The sequence below is a fragment of the Atta colombica genome, unplaced genomic scaffold, assembly GCF_001594045.1.
Source record: "Atta colombica isolate Treedump-2 unplaced genomic scaffold, Acol1.0 scaffold189, whole genome shotgun sequence".
Classification (NCBI taxonomy): Eukaryota; Metazoa; Arthropoda; class Insecta; order Hymenoptera; family Formicidae; genus Atta; species Atta colombica.
The window spans coordinates 1823374-1829764 of NW_017259281.1; the positions used below are offsets into that span (position 1 = coordinate 1823374).

A 6391-nucleotide genomic window follows, 5' to 3' on the forward strand; every position below is an offset into this window, starting at 1 on the left:
ATTATATAATATAATAATAAATGTAATAATGTTTTCTATTATTTTATAATACAAAATATAACAACAATGTGACTAATCGCAGTTGTGAGTTAAAAAAATATACATATTTTGAGCTTATAGCAATCCAAAGCTTAGAAAAGACAGTCGTGCGTGATCGTATTATTTTAATATACTGAAAAATACAACTATGTATTATTAATTGTATTATAAACTGCGAACAGTTGCAAGTTTGTATTTTTTATTTTCCAATTTCAGGAAGAAATTTTAGTAGATCAATCTTTATATTTAGCTGTGTAAATATTATAATATAAGAATATAAAGCATTTCCGAGGATGCGTAATTATTTTGAACATGGCGGCTGCTTTTTTCAATTAAAATGTTGCCTCAAATAAATTGTAAAAAGAAACATGATTGCTACCATGGTATAAGAATACAAAATTTCATTGCGCATTATGGCGGTAGCCATTAATTAATTGTTCTAAATTAAAACAACTAATTAAATGCTTTCCCCAATTTTTAGGAAAAAATAAAAAATGTGCTGTGAATCTCGACTTAAGTTGCAAACTACGATCGAATATTTTACATTGCCAGTGGAGGGTTTAACTTGTAGACAATGCAGACTTATGAAACTACCACTGCGTGATAGTATATTATTTTTGCATAATGTTTTTATTCAAATGTATATCACTTTAGATAACGTTTATGGTAGACGTTTTGAAACGGTTATAATTGCGATTGATAATAGAACTGAAACAGTACTTTTAGAACCTATATTTCATGCAAGGTTTATCGTCAACAATTATTGCAGTTGTGTTATTCTAGCATATTGGTCGACATAGTTACATTATATAGCATCAGTGTATAGATACATAAATTCAAAAGTTTTCATGTAAATATTAAAATATTTATAATGAATTAATGCTCTTAATCACAAAATATTTATTTATTTATTTAATTACACTTATTATTCTTTTATATCTCCGCAGATATATTGTTCTCTTACTTCAAAAGTTCAAAAAATGACAGAACTTAAAAAAATCAATATTAAATCTCAAACATTAAGTTTCAAAAAGAAAAAATCATTTTTTAATTTATCAGAAAATTATTAGCTTATCAAATAATTTTTCAAAAATAATATACTGTTGTAGGTACAATCGAATATCATATTTGTCCGCTTAATAACTTATAAGACAACTAACTTATAAGATAACTTCTTTTTGGATTGTGATAATTTGGATATCCCACAAAAATAACAAATCTGAAATATTTCTTTAAAAGTGAGATAACTTGAATTATCATTTATTAGTTTATATTTTTATCTTGATCAGCTAAAATAATTAAATTCAAAATAAAATAATTTTTTCTTCAAACTTCTATCATCAAATCTATCTTAATTCTAAATGTTTTCTATAAAATATTCTCTTTTTACTTATAAGATTTTTTTATTTACATAAATGACATGATTCAAAATTTGTTACTCTAGAACTTCAAGAAGAAATTCTTTGTAGAAATTCTCTGTAAAACACTTCTGTAGAAAATACTATGATCTTTAAAAATTTTAAGAAAAATATAAGCGCTATTTGCCGGATGAATTGTGAAATTAAGTCAGTTTGATGATTAATAAAAATAATTTTTACCTAATTTATTTATGGTAATAATTTTAAAAAATCATATTTTTGTGTTATGTCATTTTTGTAAAGGAATGATGTTATTTTATTTTGAAAAATTTCCAGTGTTTATAAAATATTATACTTATAAAAATTTTACATAATATTTATGTATATTGTTATACGCTTTTAATCTTACATACGATTATTGATAATTATTAATAATTATTATAATAGGCCACACAAAGAGCTATCAATGCTTGTATTCTTTTTGTATTTTTTTTTTCACTTAATGAACGATAAAAATAATAGCTGCAATAGCACTGAATAACGCTTTCAATGTGTCTTTCAAATTGTCTAAACGTGCCTAATATTATTTTGGAAAAAAGCGCAAAAGAATTGAAGTATATTATTCGTTACATAAAATCATGAAAATCAATTACACGTTATTGCCATTAAAAACATTATTTCTTTTTCTGGGGAGGTAAGCAAATTATGAAATATATTATATTATATAAAATATTTATGTATTTTACGTCAAGACTATATTATGATACATATAGACTGTGTAATAAAATGTAATACAAATATTTTATATCGTATTTTATTATATTTCTCTTTTAAAACTTATGTCTTAATATAACAAAACATATAATATATAATTATATAAAAAGATACAGTAAAACTGCATATAGTGAGGATCTCATTGATTTCAATGACCATGACATACATTCTTACAACCATTCCTCTAAGTATGAAATATTTTAATCATTCTTCATTGTATAATAAAAAATTATTAGCAATTAGAATTAATACCTTTTAAATATATCAAATAGTAATTATATTGTGTTTGTATACATTATTATCTTTCAATATTATAATTTAAGATTTAACTTTGTTTTTTGTTCAAATTGAAGAATGTAAATTTTGAAGACTTTCATTGAATTATTAACAAGTTGAGTTAAGAGTTACATAAATACTACATAAATTAAATGTATTAATATACATTTATATAGGAGCAATATAAATTTAAAAAAGAATGACTATTTATCTACTCTTATCTTGCATGTGTGTAAAGTTTCGCTCTCTCTATAAAGAGTTGTATTCTAAAGATAATATAAAAATAGTATAAAGAAAAATATAAAGATATATAAAGATATAATATTTAATTTATAAACTCAATTTTAGTCCCAATTGATTACGTTGATATTAACTATGTTCCAACTGACTATGTTGCGATTTCTGATATGAAACTAAAATTGGGTTCAACGAGAAAAGGGATTAAAATGATAAATTTTTCCTTTTACACAGTTAACCCTAAATGACTTTCGAGTGACCTTGACTTCGACCTTGAGTCTTAAGAAAGTAAAGTTTATAAGTCTTAAGGTTATTGACCTTAAGCTTTTTCCATTGCTCATGGTCATCACTTGGACCCTATTTGAGATTAACTGTATAAAGGGAAAGGTTTACCTTTAAATTATTAAGTTAAACACATTTTTATATTTTCAACACTTTCTATTAATAATTTTTAATAACAATAAGCGACAGCTAAAATCTTTTGATTGTTACTCAGCGCGATGACTTTAATAACATATGTCAAGATTATTAAAATCAGATCGCATCATTATTATGCAATTTTTGAAACATATTTTAATCTTTATTACAATTTACTTTATAAAAGAATTATATAATATTATAAACTTTTTACTTATATAAAACATATATAAATCATATTTAATAATAAGAATAATATACATTGTGATAAATCAAAAATATTAAAAATAAATTATTTCCAACTTCATAAATTATGTTATTACATACATAAGTGTAATAATTTAATTGTTCTTGTTTCAGCTACGGGCGCTATTTTTTCATATCTATCTGTAAACAGCTCGGTATTTCATGATTAATAATGAGTAGCTTCGGTGCTATTTTATTTATGATTGCTAAATCAATTTTTGGTTTTATCATGAATTATTTTCAAACCCAAAAAAAATTGATCTTTATGGCTTACTGCTTTCAAGCAGTTGCTATATTTTAATATATTTTTTACTCTCATCACCGGGACTAATGATATTGGACCATCAGTTTCAAAACATTTCATGTGCATATTTATCATTTTGTAGCATAGATTCTGTAAGTCTTTATTTTCTTATTATTGCGTATTTCTTTGATAAATTATAAACAATAAAATTTCTGTAATCTGTGCTATAGAATATTATACAATCCACTTACTTTACAAATAACTTTAGCCTGTACTAAGTTATCCACATATTTACTTTACAAACTTTTTTTGTGAGATTGTAATCTTGATAATATATGTATTTCAAGATTACAATATATTTCATTTTCTACAGTTTTCTATAATTTTATGTTTATATAAGGAACATATTATATAAGGAAATTAAAAAAATTTTTTTTCTTTAGTAATTTATTAATTTGAATATTAATTTTTTAATAATTAATATATAATAAGTAATAATTATAATAATATGTAATAATTATAATAATATGTACTAATTATTATATCGCTAATTGTAATAAATCTTTTTACCTGTTTATATAAAAAAGATCTTATTTATTATATTTATTTAAGAATTTCTTAATAGCGTTATGTAAGGGTACGAGAAACATTATATGTCACCATACAAGAATGCAAATCTTTCCAATTACTATTATCTTTCTAGTATGCAGCTGGAAAGGAAGTAGTTATTTTACCAAATACTAGTTGTTTAATAAATATTAGTAATACATTATTATGTCAAAAAGAATTCAAAGATAATTATAATTGCAATGTTATCTGTGATAATTTTGAAAATAATCATTGTTTATATTACGTTCTGGAGATTCGTCCTTTTAATGTCCCTTGGAAGTGTAGGTATTTCTGTTTCTTTCATTTTGACCAGCGCAATCTGTTTCGAGATATTACGTAAATAATTTTATAATTATTATCTCTTTTACATCTATCTATTGATATAAATATAAAACGGATAAATTAAATTCTAATTTCTGTAAATTTTATATATTTTTTTATACATAACTAACAAATCGTATAGAAAAAATGCGTGCGTGCGTGTGTGCGTGTGTGCGCGCGCGCGCGCGCGCGCGTGTGTGTGTGTGTGTCTGTGTGTGTGTGCGCACGCGGGCGCGTGAGCGTAGATTGTTCTACAATAAATTTGTTTATCTTCTTCTTAAATAAAGGTGAGAAAATGAAATATGATAGGCATAGTATGAAGTGACATCGGTCTCGGTTTGATTTTTAACTGGATACAATCGATGTATGGTCTCAAGGAAAGATTTACAAAACTTATACATCAGAGTTTCTTCTTGTATTAGTATTCACTTGTATAGATTTGATTTGTTACAAAAACTGAAGGATTTTATGATGCATTAAGAAAAATGAATAAAAGAGAAAACTAGGGTTAGAAATAGTAGTTAATTTTTATATTTTTGTATATTTTTATTATAGTTGCCACTTATATCAAGATCGTCAAATGTATTTACAGACATATGTACGCTTTTAAAATTCAAATCTACTGTTATATTAGGTATGGGAAAAAATTCGTGGCGTTTTTCGTGGCTGTTAGATGTAATGGGAAAAACGTCACGAACTTTTTCCTACATCTAATATTTTCGTTTTTATGTTTTGGTAAATTTATGCCATCGGGATATTTTTGTTTTTTGAAATTGTTATTTGAAATTTGGACACAAAAAAACTTAAGCAATAAGATGTGAGTAATAAGCAAATCAATATTTTGAATTTGTTACATTGGTCTTACATTATATCAAAATCAAAATTATCGTCGTGATGTTTCTTAATTCGTAATTATCATTTTTTCTTTTTAGGTAAAATATTGGAAAAATTAGGATATGGTTATACTTTTATTCTTTTTCTCGCATTTTATTCTCTATTGGTTGGGATTAATATCTGTAATACCAACATTATGGTGGATAGTTCCAATAGAATTTTTAACAATAGCACCATCATATATACCATCATATACTTTGTCACGTAACATCAGTAGCGTATATACGCAAATGTAATATCATCATCCAATGTATCTGTTTCTATTCAAGGAATTATATCAGGAGTGAAAGATGATTTAGGTAATTTCTTTATTTAATTTTACATTGAAAATTGAATTAACGAATAAATGTAAATAATATTAATAACATGAATAATATAAATGGATTTATTTTTCCTTATAATTAAGTTTATTATTGATTCAAAAAGGTTATAATAATGTTATAATATTTTCATGTCGCTCTATTGATAGTTTGATTGAGAGTATATTCTTGAAAAAATTTGGTGGTTCGTTGACTCTACAAATATTTTCAATATTTGCAGCATTTTGTTCGCTAGTGTATCTTCTATTTTACCTTACATACTTAAAACATGAAATATCAGGCAATTCATTAGTCTAATTTGATAAAATTAAATATCTTTTTCAGATTGTTGTTAAAAAAATAATAGATTTTTTTAATTGTAGGTACACAAAATAATGTTGGATGGAAAAAACCTGATGCACAAAAACATTGTGTTGTAGCAAAATGATAACACGAGATATGTTTTTTATATTTATTATTTTTTATTACTTAGGTAAATCATCTATAAAAATATATCAGTAATAGCATTAATTTAATTTTATTATTTCATTTCAATATGAAACATAATATAATGAGAAATACATATTATCTGTATATGTACTAATACTTGTAAAATATTTACTAACTTTATTTTTAAAGTATGAATATTTATTTATGAAAAGTACATGACACTTTTC

General features: G+C 24.0%; 1 pseudogene; it reads left to right on the forward strand.

The window, feature by feature from the left end:
• Positions 1-4816: 4816 nt before the first annotated feature.
• On the forward strand, positions 4817-6162 carry LOC108686671 (annotated as a pseudogene).
• Positions 6163-6391: the final 229 nt, after the last annotated feature.